This window comes from Anticarsia gemmatalis, chromosome W (assembly GCF_050436995.1).
Source record: "Anticarsia gemmatalis isolate Benzon Research Colony breed Stoneville strain chromosome W, ilAntGemm2 primary, whole genome shotgun sequence".
NCBI classification, from domain to species: Eukaryota; Metazoa; Arthropoda; class Insecta; order Lepidoptera; family Erebidae; genus Anticarsia; species Anticarsia gemmatalis.
Window position 1 is genome coordinate 587,501 of NC_134775.1, and position 21,775 is coordinate 609,275.

Sequence of the window (21,775 nt, forward strand, 5' to 3'; positions counted from 1 at the left end):
AGGTGATTCGTCCGAGGACGATGATGATATATTGTTGTATATAACGCGCGCAGCAGTGTGCGTATATATACAATATTATATACACGCACGCATACGCGAACCGCGATAGTGTACGGTCGCGTTATAACACGAACACTCTCTGCTACAGTCTCTCTCTCTCTCTCTCTCTGTGTGTGTGTGTGTGTCGACCAACTTCGACAACGAGAAAACGAGAGAGAAAAAAAAAAAATTAAAAATTTATAGGCGCGCGCGTAGCTCGATCTTTCATGTTGTGGGGCAATTTAATACACGAACCGAATAAACATCTAATACACTCGCTACACGCTCGCATGCGCATGCGCAGCCCGCGCGCTTTTAATACACGAACCAACCGCAGCGAGGTCTCATTGCATTGTTATGACGATGATGAATAATAAATAGCGTTAGTTAACCTCAAATCATTATACATACATAATAATAATAATATAACTCACCTTCATTTATTTTCCCCCGAGTTGTCCGAGTTGAGAGGTTTTCTCGCCCTCAAAGCGTGTGAGGGTGATGAAACTCACCCCAAGCTGAAAACATAAGTTTCGTTGCAACTTGCACTTGACTTAATTTTGTCGGCCGCCGCGTCACCCTTCTGCCCTCTCGGTGTCACTGAAAATCAGAACAGAACCAGAATTAATGTTTTGCCTTTTTTTTTTTTTTGGGACTGTGGTAGGAAGGGGAACGGCGACGGGGGAGGGGGAGGGGGGGGGGGTGATACGACCGGGGAGGGGGGGGGTGCTCGCATGCACCCCCTCCTGCAATCAATATACGATCACACAATGACGCATCATAGCACTACCTCTTACCACTACCTCTACCCTCCCCCCCCTCCCCTTAATCGCCCACCGCCCGCCCCCTTGAACCCCTTTGCTCCCCCTCTCCCTCCCCGTCTACCCGCTATCACTGTAATAATACCCTGCCGATCCGACTACTGAAAAAACCCTCCTATATTCAGCAAATTAAGCCCCCCCCCCCGCTCCCCCCTCCCCTCTTGGCCTGGGGGGGGTGAGGGGTGAGGCGTCGGAGGTCTGGGTAATTGTGTCATCGACAGGACAAAAACAAAATCCTGCTCGTCGAACACACATATGTATATTATTATGTAAACACACACGGCGAAACGCACAAACCCGACGACACAGACTCTACGATTTGACATATGTGTACAGCGGTGCGATCGTCATTTGTTTCACGACAAACGACGATCGGCGGCGAGTGCGAGCGCGAGATAGAGCTGTTTCACAACATAGAGTCAGTCTCCGTCGTTTGTTGTCTCACTTCGGCGACTCGACTCTGTGTTGTTGACGGGCGGCGGGCGCGCATCATCACGAAAAAAACACATATATATGCACCCCGAAAGAAAACAAAAAATAAAGGTGTGCATATATATGTGTTATAATCGTCTACGAATTGGACTGTGTGCTAGTGTTGTCATGTGTGTTTCTACTCTACACAGCAACATATGTGCACACACGAAGTAGTTGTACGATTATCACGAGTAGAGAGTGATGTATGTGCTTGACCGCGGCGGAGTGTTTTCGACGCGACGAATAAAATCTTTGCTATAAGAAAACACTCTCTCGACTCTCGTTCGTGTACCGTCCGTGAGTGTGCATTCGTTCGTTCGTTCGTTCGTTCGTTCGTTCGTGCGCCGCCGCTGTGCAGGCTAGGGCGACAACGCGTTCTTATTCGTTGTCGCTCTGTCATAAATATTTATCATCACTCTCGTTTGTTCGATAATAGAGAGTACGAGAAAGAGACGCTAGACTTTGCTACCTATGTATATATGTAATAAAGTCGCGTCGTTACAGACAGGACGACTCGACTGTCGTCGTCGTCGTCGTCGTCGTCTCTCGTATTCTCTCGGATAAAACGAGAGAGATAGATGAATCTCTTTAACTGTGTGGGCCGACGGACCGTTGTGTATGCACGAGTCCGTATAGAATCGAAGCGGTCCCGAGAAAAATTATACTTACACCTCTATCTAGCGAGGCGTTACTCTATAGACACCGGGCGGAATCGTGATTGTTTCACATCCGTATTGTGTTAAACGTTTTTTTAAATAAAATGTGAACGCGTCTCGGTACGAACGTTCCCAATTGGGGCCACGTCAGTGTGTCCTGAAAATGCAGGCGGGCAGCGGACGTTTGACGTGTTTGAGATATAACCGTTTCAAACGTTCGCCCGTCGGCGACCCCAAACTCTCTATGTGCGCACAACACTACATATATTTATTTACATGTGCGTGTTGTGTGTACGTTTTACAGAGCTCGCCCGTAACGCGTCGGCGTGATCTAGGATCGTCGACGCGCGGGATCGACGGAGTGCGCGCTACGAGCGCGTGTTCTATTCGATAGCTCCCTGGTTGATCCTGCCAGTAGTTATATGCTTGTCTCAAAGATTAAGCCATGCATGTCTCAGTGCAAGCCGTATTAAGGCGATACCGCGAATGGCTCAATATATCAGTTTTGGTTCCTTAGATCTTACTCAGTTACTTGGATAACTGTGGTAATTCTAGAGCTAATACATGCAATCAGAACTCTGACCAGTGATGGGATGAGTGCTTTTATTAGATCAAAACCAATCGACGGAGGGCCCCGCGTCTGAAGTCGTTAATTTTGATGAATCTGGATAACTTTTGCCGATCGCATGGTCCAGTACCGGCGACGCATCTTTCAAATGTCTGCCTTATCAACTTTCGATGGTAGTTTCTGCGACTACCATGGTTGTCACGGGTAACGGGGAATCAGGGTTCGATTCCGGAGAGGGAGCCTGAGAAACGGCTACCACATCCAAGGAAGGCAGCAGGCGCGCAAATTACCCACTCCCGGCACGGGGAGGTAGTGACGAAAAATAACGATACGGGACTCTTACGAGGCCTCGTAATCGGAATGAGTACACTTTAAATATTTTAACGAGGAACAATTGGAGGGCAAGTCTGGTGCCAGCAGCCGCGGTAATTCCAGCTCCAATAGCGTATACTAAAATTGTTGCGGTTAAAAAGCTCGTAGTTGCATTTGTGCGCCGCGCTGTCGGTGCACCGCATCCGCGGTGATACTGACACGTCTGCGGAGCATATCGTCGGTGAGCCGGCGGTAATACGCCGGTTCAATATCAAAATCCTATCGCGGTGCTCTTCGGTGAGTGTCGAGGTGGGCCGACAATTTTACTTTGAACAAATTAGAGTGCTCAAAGCGGGCTCAAAATGCTGCTTGAATATTTCGTGCATGGAATAATAGAATATGATCTCGGTTCTATTTTGTTGGTTTTCAGAACTCCGAGGTAATGATTAATAGGGATAACTGGGGGCATTCGTATTGCGACGTTAGAGGTGAAATTCTTGGATCGTCGCAAGACGAACATCAGCGAAAGCATTTGCCAAAGGTGTTTTCATCAATCAAGAACGAAAGTTAGAGGTTCGAAGGCGATTAGATACCGCCCTAGTTCTAACCGTAAATATGTCATCTAGCGATCCGCCGACGTTACTACAATGGCTCGGCGGGCAGCTTCCGGGAAACCAAAGATTTTGGACTCCGGGGGGAGTATGGTTGCAAAGCTGAAACTTAAAGGAATTGACGGAAGGGCACCACCAGGAGTGGAGCCTGCGGCTTAATTTGACTCAACACGGGAAATCTCACCAGGCCCGGACACCGGAAGGATTGGCAGATTAACAGCTCTTTCTTGATTCGGTGGGTGGTGGTGCATGGCCGTTCTTAGTTGGTGGAGCGATTTGTCTGGTTAATTCCGGTAACGAACGAGACTCTAGCCTGCTAAATAGGCGTCGTCATTTAGGTGTGCGTGGCTCCGTCACGCAACTCACTGGCGACGTATTAAAATTCTTCTTAGAGGGACCGGCGGCTTCGAGCCGCACGAGATTGAGCAATAACAGGTCTGTGATGCCCTTAGATGTCCTGGGCCGCACGCGCGCTACACTGAAGGAATCAGCATGTTCTCCCTGGCCTAGAGGCCCGGGCAACCCGCTGAAACTCCTTCGTGCTGGGGATTGGGGTTTGCAATTATCCCCCATAAACGAGGAATTCCTAGTAAGCGCGAGTCATAAGCTCGCGTTGATTACGTCCCTGCCCTTTGTACACACCGCCCGTCGCTACTACCGATTGAATGATTTAGTGAGGTCTTCGGACCGACACGCGGTGGCTTCACGGCCGTCGGCGTTGCTGGGAAGTTGACCAAACTTGATCATTTAGAGGAAGTAAAAGTCGTAACAAGGTTTCCGTAGGGGAACCTGCGGAAGGATCATTAACGTGTTGTCGTTGTTGTCGTCGCGCTGTTTTTGTTGTCGTGTACACACACACACACACACACACACACACGATGAACGATGATGGTGATGATAATATTTATATATCCTAAACACCCAAAACTCAAAAAAGAGACTCTGTTCGACGACGGTGGGTGGCGCATCTCGCGCCGCCACCCGACGAACGTATCTCGCGTCGCGCTCGTCGTAACTTCAACGTAGACTGGTATACAAATCCGCTACCGCGAGTTGATACCTCGACGAGAGCGCTCGTCAATCGAACGCACATAACGAGAACACGCGAGAGCGTCATTGTTGCGGTAGGCGCGCTTGTATCGTGTGTCGTGTATCGTTATACCACAAACATAATATATGTACATACATATGTAACATTTGTAACTTGTAACATTTAACACACACAATATTATCCATGCGGTAGTGGTGTAAAAACTATTACCCTGGACGGTGGATCACTTGGCTCGCGGGTCGATGAAGAACGCAGTTAACTGCGCGTCATAGTGTGAACTGCAGGACACATTTGAACATCGACATTTCGAACGCACATTGCGGTCCGTGGAGACACATCCAGGACCACTCCTGTCTGAGGGCCGGCTGTATAAAATACAAATGCCACATTGCGCCCTTACGGGGGCGCACATGACGGTTCATTGTGACGTCGACTAATAGTCCTCGTCCCAATGTCCGTTTAAATATCAACGATGAACCACACACGTGTCGATTGTGATGATGATCATGCGACGACGTTTACACAAACGTTGTCGAACGACCGGCGGTGTGCCGCCTGCGGACAGTGCATGATATGCGAAATATCATATCGCGCACATATACGCTAGCGGCGCGCTCGACTCTTCGAAATACTTTTGCCGCATGGCGGTGTATGTACTTATAGAGAGGGTTGAGCGTGTGTGTATGCACGCACCGTGTTATGTGTCGTGAGTGATTTAATATCGTCGCGATCTTCGCGCAATACACACAGTAGGCGGACTCGACGTCCGAAGAGCGCATCGACGCCGTCGTCGTTCCTCCGGGACGGTTGCGTCGTCGTAACGCTGACGGATATCGCGTCTGCCTCATTTTTTTATCGTTGGCCTCAGATCAGGGAGGATCACCCGCCGAATTTAAGCATATTAGTAAGCGGAGGAAAAGAAACTAACTAGGATTTCCTTAGTAGCGGCGAGCGAACAGGAAAGAAGCCCAGCACTGAATCCCGCCGTTGTTCAGGCGGCGGGAGATGTGGTGTTCGGGAGGTTCCGCTTTCTCGTCGCGGTCGCTCCTGTCCAAGTTCGTCTTGAACGGGGCCGTTTTCCCGCAGAGGGTGCCAGGCCCGTAGCGACGGAGGACCGTGGCGAGAGGGACTCTCCTTAGAGTCGGGTTGCTTGAGAGTGCAGCCCTAAGTGGGTGGTAAACTCCATCTAAGGCTAAATATTACCGCGAGACCGATAGCGAACAAGTACCGTGAGGGAAAGTTGAAAAGAACTTTGAAGAGAGAGTTCAAGAGTACGTGAAACCGTTCAGGGGTAAACCTGCGAAACTCGAATGAACGAACGGAGAGATTCATCGTCATTCCGCGGCGTACGGACGCGCGCCTCGATGTCGTCGGCCTCGGTCGGCTGGCACGACGCGCGTCCGTCGACGTCCGCGGACGGCGTGCACTTCTCTCTTAGTAAATGCATCGCGACCCGTTCGATGTCGGTCTAAGCGCCGTTCGGGAGCCCCATTGTACCTTCACGGGTATAGTGGGACCGCGACGGTGGCCGACCGGCCGTCGGACGGTAGTTCTGACGAAACGCGCACGCGTTTTCAACGCGTCCGGCCCGACGCAAGTCAACGTCGTATCCAACGTACCGCCCAAGCGCGGACGTAGGTGCGGCGCGTCTGTTGTTGCAGCCGTGCAGTCTCGGACTGTGCGCGTCTCTGTCGGCGATGATTCAGTTTCGGGCACTCGCAGGACCCGTCTTGAAACACGGACCAAGGAGTCTAGCATGTATGCGAGTCATTGAGATAATAAAACTGAAAGGCGCAACGAAAGTGAAGGCGTGCGCTTGTCGCGCGCTCAGGGAGGATGGAGCGTCGATCTCGGTCGATCTCTCGCACTCCCGAGGCGTCTCGTTTCCAATCCGTGAATGCAGGCGCGCTCTGAGCATAAATGCTGGGACCCGAAAGATGGTGAACTATGCCTGGTCAGGTCGAAGTCAGGGGAAACCCTGATGGAGGACCGTAGCGATTCTGACGTGCAAATCGATCGTCGGAACTGGGTATAGGGGCGAAAGACTAATCGAACCATCTAGTAGCTGGTTCCGTCCGAAGTTTCCCTCAGGATAGCTGGCGTCGATTTGAACAGTCTCATCCGGTAAAGCGAATGATTAGAGGCATTGGGGCCGAAACGACCTCAACCTATTCTCAAACTTTAAATGGGTGAGTACTCCGGCTTGGATCCGACTCCGGAGTGGATGAAAGAATCCTGGGGGTTGAGCTGAATGTCAGCTGCGGCTGGCAGGAGGCAACACGCCTCTTTGGTCTGGATTTCCTCCGACACGGGCGGTCAAGGGCTAGCCACCTGCGATCAAGCGGCTGAAGCATCCGGTCAGACGGATGCTGGCGAGCTTCCTGGAGTGATGGAGTCGGCAGACGGCGGAGCAGGACCTCTCGCAGGTTGTGGTAACAGGTGAGTTGTTTTTGCACCGTTTAGTCTCGTCGGCGACGCACTTCGGGGAGCTATATCAGTCCGGTAGCCTTGGTGCTATAGAGCATCCCCACATGAGGGCTCCGAGGAGGGTGAGGAGCCGGACTGACGAATCACATATAAAACAAAGGTATGGATAAATTATCAAATAACCAAACCCAATCCAGTGCGAAAGCACCTACCGCGCTAAGCGCAAAGACTACTGAGGGCGTCAGCGGAGGCGACAGCGACTCGTGTAGCTGGACCGAGGTGTCTCGCAAGAGAACCTGTGGGCTGCCACGACAAGCTGGAGCCAAAGCCAACCCCAAAGTTGGGTCAAAAGCGGAGGGGAAGCCCGAAAGGCAAACCGAACGGGCCACAACAGGCCCGAACGGTGTCGATAAGGCGACCCAACCTCCGGCGAACGAAAGTGCCCCAGGGAGCAGTGGCGGGAGATTCCAGAGCGGAAGGACCGGGGTGGCCTCTAGGGGCCCCTGTGGGCCACCGACCTCTGACCCCAATACCAAACCCAAAGGCACGCAGGAGGGCCCTAGCGCATCAGCACAAAGGCGTAATCGTCGGCTGAGGAAGCTACAGGCACTCCAGAGCAACAACGATGCACCTACCAAACGTGCAAGGGAGGTAAGCGACGGGTCACAAGAGCAAGCCCGGGAGGCCAAAAAGCCAAAAACCCAGGGCTCCTACCGAGACGTCGTTGCGGCCAGCCTCAGGATGGCGGTCATCCTTGAAGGGTATCCTGAAAGGAAGATGACCATCAAGGAAGGACACAAAGTGCAGGACCTGATGTTCGACCGGCTGATGGCGATGACCGGTCCGCCGCCCCTCGTCAACATGGGCAACATTGTGTCCGGGGCACTGTTCTTCACCTGCGCCGATGAGACCTCAGCGAAATGGCTGAAGGAGCTCACCGGCTCAAAGGTAGGTGAGGATAAAATTATTAGAGTAGTGGCAGCCAAAGACCTACCGAAGCCGGTCAAAATGGCCTGGAAGTCGCGCGCCGCGTCCGAAAAGGACAACAGGCGGGTGCTGATGCTGGTGGAGAAGATGAACCCGGGCCTGAAAACACAAGAATGGCGAGTCATCGACACCCAGAATGACGAGTTCACGGTGCGGAGAATCGTCATGATGGACAAGGACTCGGCCGAGTTCATCAAAGCCCGGGACTACAGGCTACCCACCGGCATCGATTTCAGCATTTTTAAACTGCTAGAGGATGCCTCCCCGGTGGCCAGTACGTCAGGGGAGGAGCAACGAGAGCCGCCTGAGGAAGGCGACCCTCCCGCCTCAACGACAATGACGGAGCCTGCGAACCCACCTCAGCGCCCCATGACCCCTGGAGCCCCGCCATCCCCAGTGTCAACCATTGGCACTGAGGACCTTTTTGGGGAAATGCGGAACCTGGCGCTTGAGGAGGACGCTCTCCTAGAGCCGTCTCCAGACAGCGAGGCGGGCGGCGACCCATAGTTGCCCCCCCCACCTCCACCACCAAATGAGCCCCCAATCAACCATCAACATGGAGGGTTTAAGGTACGTTCAAATCAACCTACAGCACAACAAGGCGGCTACGGCCCTTCTGGCACGAGCCCTAAAAGGAGGCAAATTCGACATTGCTCTCATACAAGAACCCTACATATATAAAGGGGAAATCAAAGGATTAGACGACACTGGAGGAACAATATGGAACTCCAGAAACACTAATAACGGTGTGAGAACGTGCATATACACCAGGAATGGCGTAAATGCATGGCCTCTGCACGACTTCTGCTACAGGGATCTGACGGCAGTCAAGATCAACACAGGGGGAAAAGATAGCAGCAAGACCATCATCTCTGCCGCTGTCTACCTTCCCTATGAGGAACCTAACCCGATCCCAACACAACTTGAAGGTCTGGTTAACCACAGCATCCAGCACAAGATGGACATCATTATTGGATGCGATGCAAATGCTCACCACGTGATCTGGGGCAGCTCGGACACCAATAGAAGGGGAGAAAAAGTACTGGAATATCTGGTAAGTTCTCCTTTACAATTACTCAACCGAGGAAACAGCCCTACCTTCGTCAATGCGCGGAGAGGTGAGGTAATAGATATAACCCTAGCCACTAACACTGCTAGCAATCATATCGCTAACTGGCATGTATCAAATGAAATCTCGCTTTCAGATCATAGATATATATGCTTTAACTATGGGACGACTCGCGTAGACACAGCTACGATCAGAAGGAATCCCAAACACACGGACTGGGTTAACTATAGCAAAGATCTAAAGATCTTGCTAGGTGACCCGAAGTACAAGCTCAATTCTACCCTGGATATAGAACTTGAAGCAGACCGGTTATCGAAAACGATCACACAGGCCTGGACGGATAACTGCCCGGCAAAAGAAATCAAACCCAAAAAAGTCCCTTGGTGGAACAAGGAACTGGAGGCTCTAAAACGCGAAACCAGAATCGCCTTTAATAGAGCTAAGGCCCGAAATGACTACAGTGACTATTCAAAAAAGCTAACTGAATATCACAAAGCTGTAAGGAAAAGCAAGCGCAAATCCTGGACCGATCATTGCGGCCTAATTAGCTCGCTTCCAGAAAGCATGAGACTGACCAAAGCACTATCGCTGGCCAAAGAGAGCCCGCTCACCAGTATCAAAAACAAAGACGGGAAACTCACAGAATCTGGGGAAGAAACGCTACGCATTATGGCTACCGAACATTTCCCAGGCTCAACTAGCATCAACATAATGACAGATGAAGATATAACGCATAGCGAAGAAAATCTCATCAAGACGTCAAGGGCTGAATGGAACACAGCCAGGAAAATAGTAGATGGGAACCTTCTGAAATGGGCAATTGACAGCTTTAAGCCCTACAAATCACCAGGACCGGATGGTATATACCCCATACTCCTACAAAAAGGCAGCAATGTGTTAATACCACACTTGGTGCGTATTTACAGAGCATGCCTAGCCTATGGCCATATACCAAAACTATGGTCAAAAGTGAAAGTAGTATACCTGCCTAAACCGGGAAAAACAAACTACGAAGATGTTAGGTCATATCGACCCATCAGCCTTACATCGTTTCTACTTAAAACGATCGAAAAGCTGATTGACAAACATATAAGAGACGGACCTTTAAGAAACAATCCACTCCACGATAGGCAATGTGCTTATCAACAAGGGAAATCGACCGAAACAGCTCTTCATCTAGTGATAGAACGAGCAGAGGCAGCACTGGAAAGCAAAGAAATATGCGTGGCCACCTTCATAGATATAGAAGGGGCCTTTGACAGAACCACCTTCGAAGCTATCCAAGATGCTGCTTTAAAACATGGCGTGAACCCAACCATCTGCAGATGGATCGGGAATATGCTGCAAAACAGAGTTATCAGTTCTACGTTAGCTGGCGATACAATCCACATCAAAACAACCAGAGGCTGCCCACAGGGAGGGGTGCTGTCGCCTCTGCTGTGGAGCCTAGTGGTCGATTCGCTAATGAAAGAACTGAACACAGGACCATTCTACACGGTAGGTTACGCAGATGACCTAGCCATTATGGTCAACGGAAAAATTCCGACGATCGTCTCGCAGTTGTCACAAGAAGCGATCAAAATAGCAGAAAGATGGAGCAGAGAAAACCACCTATCCATCAACCCTAGTAAAACCACCACGATGTACTTTACTAGGAAAAGAGACCTCAAAAACTTCAAAAGCCTAAAGATGGCAGGAGAAGAATTACAATGGTCGACACAGGTCAAATACTTAGGACTCATACTGGACAAAGATCTGACCTGGAAAAAACACCAGGAGCATATAACCAATAAATCCTTAAGAATTTTTGGCATGCTCAGGAGGGCCTATGGCAAAACATGGGGACTCCAACCAAAGGTACTATACTGGATCTACACAATGATGATCCTACCCATCATCAAGTATGGAAGTGTAGTATGGTGGCCAAGAACCAATAAAGAGACATGCAAGAAAGCGCTCAGCACAATCCAAAGGGTTGCCTGCATGTCTATAACAGGTGCCTTCAGAACAACACCAACGGCGGCAATGGAAACCTTACTTGGAATCACTCCATTGCACCTTACAGTCCAAAGAGAGGCAATCAATGCGTTGAAAAGACTCAAAGATGCAAACCTCGGGACAAGGAAGATGATGACGTGCAACCATACAAACATGGGCATAAAACCTCATCTAAAAGAGATGCTAGATATGAACTCTGACAAAATACAGACAATACTAGTCACTCACAGAAACTTTAAGATGACGATTCCGACGAGAGAAGAATGGAGTCAAGGTCTCTACACACAAACCAAATCGAGACAGATATGGTACACCGATGGCTCCAAAATGCAGAACGGCACAGGAGCAGGCGTTCACTCGGAGGACTGCAGCATAAGCACTAGCCTAGGCAGATATGCTTCAGTCTTCCAAGCAGAAGTACACGCAATCATCGAATGCACCCAAGAGATTATAAAACGAGATACAAAAAATCGCGACATTTATATACTCAGCGACAGTCAAGCAGCTATTAAAGCTCTCTGCTGTTTTAAGGTCAATTCGGGACTTGTACTGAATTGCATAAAGAACCTGAACAAGGTAGGTCGTACAAACAACGTTAGGCTAGTTTGGGTACCAGGCCATGCGGGCATAGATGGGAATGAGAAAGCTGATGAACTTGCACGGAAAGGATCAGAATCACTCCCAATAGGTCCAGAACCAATAATTGGACTACCTGATGCGACAGTCAAACTGGCAATAACCAACTTCACCAGGGACCAGCATCTGAAAGAATGGAAAGCCATATCTGGACTAACCCATTCGAAACTGTTCATAAATAACGTCAACAAAAGCTGGAGTAATAACCTAATAAACCTCAGCAAAGACAGCATCAAGAAAATACTTGGTGCTTTCACAGGACACTACGGCACGAACTACATGTTAAACAAAATAGGTGCCATAGATGACCCCAAATGCAGGCACTGCAATGAAGAAGCAGAAACCATGAAACACATACTGTGCGAGTGTGATGCTTTAGGAAGGAAGAGAATGGATCTTCTAGGATGCGGTTACCCTAAACCAGAAGACTACAGGCTGCTTCCGGTGGGGTGCATAGCAAAACTGATAAGTTTTGCCCTGCCCCCCAACGTCTAGAGCAGCAAAGGAGGGGGTGACACAAAGGATCAGGAATGGTCGAAGTGTCAGCCAGTCATTAACTGGCACCCCCACCCCTAAGATAAGATAAGACTCCGGCTTACTCGAACGATGAAGCCGGAGATCTGATGACGGTGCCAAGTGGGCCAATTTTGGTAAGCAGAACTGGCGCTGTGGGATGAACCAAACGTAGTGTTAAGGCGCCTAAAAAACGCTCATGGGACACCATGAAAGGCGTTGGTCGCTCATGACAGCAGGACGGTGGCCATGGAAGTCGGAATCCGCTAAGGAGTGTGCAACGACTCACCTGCCGAAGCAACCAGCCCTGAAAATGGATGGCGCTGAAGCGTTTTGCCTATACACTACCGTTACGGGCATGTGCGACGCTCATTGTGGTGTCATTAAGCCGTAACGAGTAGGACGTGCGCGGCGGAGAGCGCAGAAGGGTCTGGGCGTGAGCCCGCTTGGAGCCTCCGTCGGTGCAGATCTTGGTGGTAGTAGCAAATACTCCAGCGAGGCCCTGGAGGACTGACGTGGAGAAGGGTTTCGCGTGAACAGTAGTTGCTCGCGAGTCAGTCGATCCTAAGCTCAAGGAGAAATCTTATGTCGATGTGGCGTGTTTTTTTTTTTCGAAATTTCACATTTTTGAGAGATAAATAACGCCCTTTGAGCGAAAGGGAATCCGGTTCCTATTCCGGAACCCGGCAGCGGAACCGTTTCAATAATCGTTCCCTCGTTTTTACAGCGAGTGTTCGACGGGGTAACCCAAAGTGGCCTGAAGACGCCGCCGAGAGGTCCGGGAAGAGTTTTCTTTTCTGCCTGAGCGTTCGAGTTCCATGGAATCCTATAGAAGGGAGATATGGTTCGGAACGCGAAGAGCACCGCATTTGCGGCGGTGTCCGGATACTCTCTGCGGACCTTGAAAATTCAGGTGAGGGATGTACGTGGAGATGTCGCGCCGGTTCGTACCCATATCCGCAGCAGGTCTCCAAGGTGAAGAGCCTCTAGTCGATAGAATAATGTAGGTAAGGGAAGTCGGCAAATTGGATCCGTAACTTCGGAATAAGGATTGGCTCTGAGGACCGGGGCGTGTCGGGTTTGGACGGGAAGCGGATGCGGCCGGTGCCGGGCCTGGTCGATGCTCTTGCGTCTCTCGGGGCGTGAGGGCGGAATCCGGACCCGCGTTCCGGCCTTCCGCGGATCTTCCTAGCCGTAAGGCCGTGTCGGTTTCGTCTCGTGCGCGATCGATGCGGTTCTGTACGACCGCCGTTCAACGGTCAGCTCAGAACTGGCACGGACAAGGGGAATCCGACTGTCTAATTAAAACAAAGCATTGCGATGGCCCTCGCGGGTGTTGACGCAATGTGATTTCTGCCCAGTGCTCTGAATGTCAACGTGAAGAAATTCAAGCAAGCGCGGGTAAACGGCGGGAGTAACTATGACTCTCTTAAGGTAGCCAAATGCCTCGTCATCTAATTAGTGACGCGCATGAATGGATTAACGAGATTCCCACCGTCGTCGCCGTCTTCGGTCGGAGACGGACGTGTGCGCTCGCGCTACGCATTTTTTATTTATTATTCCATCTCTCAAGCTCCAGTAGTGTAGAACGTAATTTGCTCGTGAATCGGTCCCTCTCGTTCCCACCGGTGCAAATCTGCATTGACCGCCGCGGCCATTTTGTATTTTGTACCACGAAGAGCGAGACGGAGAAACGCCCCACGCCGCGACAGTGACGCTACCGCGCGCGAGACATCGGTCCCTCTCGTTTCCACCTAGGGACTTGTCATAGAGTGTCGGCGGCCATATTAAGTTTTGTACTAAACCTAGTGAGACGGAAAATCCGTGACGCGACAGTGACGCAATTCCGCGATAGTGACGCTTATACCGCGACAGTGACGCTCATACCGCGACAGTGACGCTTATACCGCGATAGTGACGCTCATACCGCGACAGTGACGCATACACCGCGATAGTGACGTCTGATTTGTGAGTGCACGCCATCGCACACCCCCCCCCTTACCTCCCACCCCCCGCTGCGATGGATGATGACGAAGCCGAGCGACAGCGCCTCCTCGCGGAGGCAGAGGAGAATATAAGGCGGCTGCAGGAGGCGGAGATCCTGGCCGAGCTGGGGACGGACACCGGCTTCGCACCGCGCGGCTCCCTGGCACGCACCCCACCCTTCGCCTTTAGCACCCCTATATCAACTCCCCCCCCACCCTCAGGTAAACGCACCCTGCAATCGCCGGAGGAACAGCAGGAGTCCACACGCCGGAGGGTGGGCCTTCGCAGACCAGTGCCGGAGGGCATCCAGGCCGTCCCAGGCCCAGCACCATCTCAGGCCGGGTTGCCCACCCCCACCCCCCCCGCACATCCCGCCCCCCATACCACAGGTCTAGCGTCAACGAGCGCAACTGTCCTACTGGACATTGCCACCACGGCAACGAGCGGCATTATGGAGGCAGTGAGGTCGAAGACCTCAAAACTTAACAAGGAAGAGGTGGCCAACATCGGCCTCTACGTGGAGCGCGTTGGGTCCGTCGTCGCCCACCTGATGGCGAGGCTCGCGGCGGCGGAGCAGAGGGCAGCCGTAGCCGAGGAGCGAGCGCTGCGCACCACCACGCCCCACACTACAACACCGGGAGCCAACACCTACGCCGGAGCCATCAAGCTGGGGCGCAACGCGGCGCCTCTCCCGCTCCCTCCCAAGCTCGGACCTGCGATTGCGGTGTTCCCGGCGGACGACCAGCGTGACGTCATCAAGACGGCTGATGAGACGAAGAAGACGCTCCGCACCGCGATCAACCCCGCCTCCATGGGCATACGGGTGCAGGGTGTCAGACGCACAGGCGGAGCCGGACTCATAGTCCAGACGGCCTCTGCCAAGGAGGCGGAGGCGCTCCGCGCAGCGGTACCGCCCACATTGAAGACCGCGGAGCCTCGCACTCGCCGCCCCCTAGTCGCGCTGGTCGGCGTGGACGCCGGCCTCAAGCCAGACGAGCTCCTGGCCCACCTGCTGGAGCAGAACCCACTCGGGTGCAGCAATGTAACGGAGGTAAGGGAAAAAATTAAACCCCTTTTCAGCAGGTCCAGGAGAGGAGACCGCCGTACCTGGTTCTGCGAGTGCGCGGCAGACATGCGGCGCCACCTAATCGAGATGGGGAAGGTGTACGTGGGCTGGGACGTAGTGGAGGTCAACGACCACATCGGGGTGACCTGCTGCAGACGCTGCCAAATGTTCGGGCACCCCGAAAAGTACTGCAAGGCTCCTAGAATGCGTTGCGGTAAGTGCGGCGAGGAGGGGCACAAGACGGAGGAGTGCCAGGGGACGACCCAGGTGTGCGCCACCTGCAAGCAGTTGGGACGCAAGGACCACGCGCAGCACCGGACCAACAGCAGGGAGTGCCCTGCCCGTCGGCACGCAGAGGACCGTGCCGTGGCCAACACTAACTATGGCCAATTTTAGGGTAGGCCAAATCAACCTGCAGGGTTCCGCGGTGGCAACAGCAGAGCTGCCCGCCATCGCGGGGGGACTGGGGCTGGACGTGGTTCTTGTTCAAGAACCATACTCCATGCTTCAGCCCTCCACCACCGCGGCCCAGGGACCGCACCTCATCACTGCAGCGGCGGGAGGCAAGAGCGGCGTCATGCTCCTGCGCCGAGACATCACGGTCACCTTCCTGACGCACATCAGCACCAGCCACTGCACAGTGTGCAGGCTGGAGTCTCCGGGCAACAGTGTCTACGTGGTGAGCGCATACTTCCAGTACTCGGACGACATCGACACTCACCTGCATCACCTATCCATGGTACTGGACACCCTGCGAGGAGAACGAGTACTGGTCGGCGCGGATACCAACGCGCACTCTCCCATGTGGCACTGCTCGCCCCGGAACTACCACGGCAGAGGCCACGACGTCCTGCACCGCCGGCAGTCCATGGAGGACTTCATCCACAGCCGGCAACTCACCGTGGTCAACGCGCCGGGGGAGCCCCCCACCTTCAGCACCGCGAATGGGTCCTCCAACATCGACCTGACCCTCACCACGGGAGGGGTGCACGTGAGCCACTGGCGAGTGCACGCCGACGTCAGCAGCAGCGACCATCGCCTCATCACCTTTTTAATAGCAGGTTCGAACGCCCGCACGAACGCCGCTGCGACCAAGCCTGCGGAGGAAGAACCGAGGAGATACCGAGAGCGCGGTGCAAACTGGAAACAATTCCAGGCGGTGATCCATCTGCGAACGGGAAGGCTCGACTTTAACAAGCCCGCTGAACAGGTATGCAGATCCTTCACTGACATTATAACCAAATCTTGTATGGAACACCTAGGTACATGTAGCGAACGGAAGCGTGAAAGAGGATATGAATGGTGGAATCCAGCCCTCGACGCTGCGAGGAAGCTGTGCAACAGGGCCAGGAAGTCGTGGCAACAGTCGCGCCGTAGGGGCTCTGCTCTCGTCGAGCAGGACAAGCGACACTACTCGCAGTGCCGCAGTAGGTACAGGGGAATGATGGAGAAGGCGCAGTCCGACTTCTTTCGCGAACTAGCCGGCACGGGCAACCGCGATCCTTGGGGGCTGGCCTACCGAGTGGCCAGCGGTAGATTCCGCCCACCGGCGAACGTTATCAACGGCACGAAGTTCGCGGAAGGATTCGCGGGGGACGCGCGGACCGCAATGCGCTCACTGGTCTCGGCTCTCTGCCCAGACGATAACGTCTCAATGGACTCCCTCTACCACCGCCAAGTGCGACTGCTTGCGGCCTGCGCCCCCCAAAGTCCTAATGCGCCTCCTCCGTCACAGCAGACTGTGAAGAACATAGTATGGGCGCTGCCCAACACTGCTCCGGGTATCGACGGTGTAACTGCCCGCATCGTAAAAAATGTGTGGCACGCAGCTGGCTCCGAGCTAACGCGCATGTTCGGCCTATGCGTCGAGGAGGGGACCTTTCCTGATGCGTGGAAGGACGGGAGGCTGATCGCTCTGCCGAAAGGCAACGATCGACCGCTGACCGATCCTAAAGCGTATCGCCCCATCACGCTCCTTCCGGTTCTGGGCAAAATCCTTGAGCGGGTTATACTACATTGCGCACCCACCATCTCACGCAGCATCTCCTCATGTCAGCACGGGTTCACTCGCGGACGCTCCACGCTAACGGCTCTGCACTCCCTCCAGGAGTCAGTCCACAACAGCCCAAGCAAGTACGTGCAAGCGGTATTCTTGGATATCTCTGGTGCATTCGACAACGCATGGTGGCCCATGATTCTGCTTAAGGCAAAGAACTCAGGCTGTCCGCCCAACATCTACAGGATGTTGGTTGCTTACTTCACTAGACGCCGCGTTGGGTTCTTCGTCGGCGGCGAAATCGTGTGGAAACAATCAACTATGGGATGCCCGCAGGGCTCAGTCTTGGGTCCCTCTCTGTGGAACCTCCTTATGGACGATTTGTTTCGGCTGCCATACCCGAACGGAGTACAGCTGGTCGCGTACGCGGACGATGTAACGATACTCATTGAGTCCAACTCACGGGCCGGCATCGAGGCATCGGCCTCATGCGCCATGGCGCTAATTGAAGCATGGGGCGAACGCAACCGCCTGGGCTTCTCCCCCTCCAAGTCATACTCCCTGACCATGAAGGGGAAGATGCCCGGGCGTCCGCCAACCATCAGACTCAATGGGGTCTCAGTCAAAAACGTGACTTCGACCAAGGTTCTGGGTGTGGTAATCGACACAAACCTGAGCTTTCGGGAACATGCTCTGTCCATAGGCGAGCGCGCCGCAGCAGCGTTCGGGAAAATGTCGCGTGTCTCCGCCTCATCCTGGGGAATCCGGTACAGAGCTTTAAAAGTCCTGTACCGCGGCACATACGTCGCGACGATCACATACGCGGCCGGATGCTGGTGGAGGCGCACGACCACTTACATGGTGAGAAGCGCGCTGACACGCACGCAGAGACCAGCACTAATACTGCTGACCAAGGCGTACCGCACTACGAGCTCAGCCGCACTGCCCGTCCTGGCAGGCGTTCTTCCAGCGCACCTCGAGGTAGCCCGTGCTGGTAGGATCGACGACATACGACACCTGCCTCGTGATGAGTTCAGAGCCGGATGCAAAATTATCGCACAGGAGACTGTTGCCTCCTGGCAACAGATTTGGGAAGGTGAGGAAAAGGGTAGGGAACTCCATCGGTACTTCCCGGACGTGTCGGCCAGACTTGAGGCAACTTGGGTCGAACCGGACTATCAAGTCTCACAGTTACTGACCGGGCATGGGTGCTTTAGGAATCGTCTGCACGCCCTAGGGTTAAGTAACGAAAGCGGATGTTACTGCGGCGATGCAGACGAAACTCTACATCACGCATTGTGGGAGTGTCGTCTATACTCCGAGTTTAGGGACCAGCTGTTGAATGGGATCACTCGACTGGAGGAGGGACCGGTGTACTACCGCGACCTCGTCAACTCCGAGGGAAACTTCCGCAGGTTTAGGACCTTCGCGCACCAGTGGCACAAAATAAGAGCCAGCCTAGAGGCCCTGCAAAGACAAGCGGTACAGCCAGGCGACGAAGTCAGCCGTAAATTGTGACGTCTTCCGCAAAAGGCGGTGGGACCGCAAGATAGTAGACGGCTGCCCTAGAAAGGGGAGAGTGCCTTCCGGGACAAGTTTGTAGGGAGTGAAGAAGTGCGCGTCGGAAAGAGCAAACGCAAGTACGACGCGCATCTCCCATGATTCGGTCCAAATAGCCGGACGGCTGGAGGGACCATGAGGAGGTGGTGGGATTGTCCCTATCTACTATCTAGCGAAACCACAGCCAAGGGAACGGGCTTGGGAGAATCAGCGGGGAAAGAAGACCCTGTTGAGCTTGACTCTAGTCTGGCATTGTAAGGAGACATGAGAGGTGTAGCATAAGTGGGAGATCGTTCGCGCGATCGTCGCTGAAAAACCACTACTTTCATTGTTTCATTACTTACTCGGTTGGGCGGAAGCGGTGCGCGGTCGATTATATCGGCGGGCGCACGGTGTTTCGTTCCAAGCGTGCAGAGTGGCGACGTGGCGGCAACGCTCGTCGCCGTACAACTCCCGCGTGATCCGGTTCGAGGACACTGCCAGGCGGGTAGTTTGACTGGGGCGGTACATCTGTCAAAGAATAACGCAGGTGTCCTAAGGCCAGCTCAGCGAGGACAGAAACCTCGCGTGGAGCAAAAGGGCAAAAGCTGGCTTGATCCAGATGTTCAGTACGCATAGGGACTGCGAAAGCACGGCCTATCGATCCTTTAGTATAAAGAGTTTTTAGCAAGAGGTGCCAGAAAAGTTACCACAGGGATAACTGGCTTGTGGCAGCCAAGCGTTCATAGCGACGTTGCTTTTTGATCCTTCGATGTCGGCTCTTCCTATCATTGCGAAGCAAAATTCGCCAAGCGTTGGATTGTTCACCCATCAAAAGGGAACGTGAGCTGGGTTTAGACCGTCGTGAGACAGGTTAGTTTTACCCTACTGATGGCTTGTCGTTGCGATAGTAATACTGCTCAGTACGAGAGGAACCGCAGTTTCGGACATTTGGTTCATGCACTCGGCCGAGCGGCCGGTGGTGCGAAGCTACCATCCGCGGGATTATGCCTGAACGCCTCTAAGGCCGAAGCCAGCCTAGCCGAATCCGGCAAGGATATGCTCACTGTGGAGCCCCGAGAGTCGGGAGGCTCTAAACAATGTGACTTTACTAGTCGCGCTTCACCTCGTGAGGTGCGACGTCGAAGCCCATTTGGATCGCGGAGATCGATGCTGTCCGTTTAACGCGTGCATCACGGCTCCGAAGGTCCGAATCTACCTCAGTTCGATGTCGGGGCTCGGAATAGTCTGTAGACGACTTCCGTTCCTGGCGGGGTGTTGTGCTCGGTAGAGCAGCGTCGTGCTGCGATCTGTTGAGACTCAGCCCTACGCCAGGTGATTCGTCCGAGGACGATGATGATATTTTTTTTTTTTTTTTTTTTTTAATAACCCATATCTGTCCCACTGCAGGGCAAGGGTCTCCTCCCAAACGAGGGGGAGGGGTTAGGCCTTGAGTCCACCACGCTGGCCAAGTGCGGGTTGGGGACTTTGCATGCCCTCAATAAATGTATTAAACAAATTTTAGGCATGCAAGGTTTCCTCACGATGTTTTCCTTCACCGTTAGAGCAAGTGATAATTATTTCTAATACACACATAACTTCGAAAAGTCATTGGTGTGTTGCCTCGGATTCGAACCTGCGACCACTTGCGTGGGAGGTGCCAAGGTGTGGGAGGTGGATGATGATATATTGTTGTATATAACGCGCGCAGCAGTGTGCGTATATATACAATATTATATACACGCACGCATACGCGAACCGCGATGGTGTACGGTCGCGTTATAACACGAACACTCTCTGCTACAGTCTCTCTCTCTCTCTCTCTCTCTCTGTGTGTGTGTGTGTGTCGACCAACTTCGACAACGAGAAAACGAGAGAGAAAAAAAAAAATTAAAAATTTATAGGCGCGCGCGTAGCTCGATCTTTCATGTTGTGGGGCAATTTAATACACGAACCGAATAAACATCTAATACACTCGCTACACGCTCGCATGCGCATGCGCAGCCCGCGCGCTTTTAATACACGAACCAACCGCAGCGAGGTCTCATTGCATTGTTATGACGATGATGAATAATAAATAGCGTTAGTTAACCTCAAATCATTATACATACATAATAATAATAATATAACTCACCTTCATTTATTTTCCCCCGAGTTGTCCGAGTTGAGAGGTTTTCTCGCCCTCAAAGCGTGTGAGGGTGATGAAACTCACCCCAAGCTGAAAACATAAGTTTCGTTGCAACTTGCACTTGACTTAATTTTGTCGGCCGCCGCGTCACCCTTCTGCCCTCTCGGTGTCACTGAAAATCAGAACAGAACTAAAGTTAATATTTTGGATTTTTATTTGTTACCAATTCTTGAGTTATAAATCTATATATAAAAGAAAGTGGTGTTAAAATAACTCAAGAACGACAGAACAGATTTAGCTGATAATTAGTGGGGAGGTGGCTTTAAACCGAAAAACGGACAAAGGATACTTTTTATTGTGTTCGTTTCAATCTGGTGAAAGAACAGAACACGGGGACAACTACACCAAGTACTCATGATCGCCTGTGGATCTATTTTCCGGTTAATATTAAAGCCTAAACTCAAAAACGGCTGATCGAATGAATCATTGGTTTTTGTAAAATTGTATTTAATACACGTAAGGTTTTTATGGAGGGGAAAAAAACCGTGAACGGACCTGCGCGGGTCAGCTAGTAGTTTAGATAATAATTTACGTAGATTATAAAATATACATATGTTTATTTTTTATTTTTTTAAATTTATTTTAGTATCTATTTTCATCATATAAATATCAATAACAATTAAAACTATACATTAAATGATATTTTTATATGTAAACGAAAAAAAATAAAGGAATAATGTAAATATAATTAAAATAAGGCATCATAAAATATCTCCACATCGCCGTCCTCGGGTAACGCGCCCAGAAGGCTGGCAGCATTGCCACGTTGAATGGCAATGCTTATTCTTTGCCCTAAGTAAAGGCCAGCCGTCTGCCTCTGTTGCTTATAAAGGACTAG

The 21,775-nt window shown here is 52.2% G+C and overlaps 2 non-coding genes and 1 pseudogene across 2 annotated transcripts; all 3 read left to right on the forward strand.

Moving 5' to 3' along the window:
- LOC142986037 (large subunit ribosomal RNA) overlaps positions 1–11 on the forward strand; it is a 3,285-nt pseudogene extending 3,274 nt beyond the window's left edge.
- A 2,374-nt stretch (positions 12–2,385) lies between these two features.
- On the forward strand, positions 2,386–4,287 carry LOC142986065 (small subunit ribosomal RNA). The gene has a single exon (XR_012960311.1). It is a non-coding gene; the product is annotated as a small subunit ribosomal RNA (ribosomal RNA).
- Positions 4,288–4,739: 452 nt separating this feature from the next.
- LOC142986035 (5.8S ribosomal RNA) lies at positions 4,740–4,896 on the forward strand. The gene has a single exon (XR_012960283.1). It is a non-coding gene; the product is annotated as a 5.8S ribosomal RNA (ribosomal RNA).
- The last annotated feature ends 16,879 nt before the right edge of the window (positions 4,897–21,775 follow it).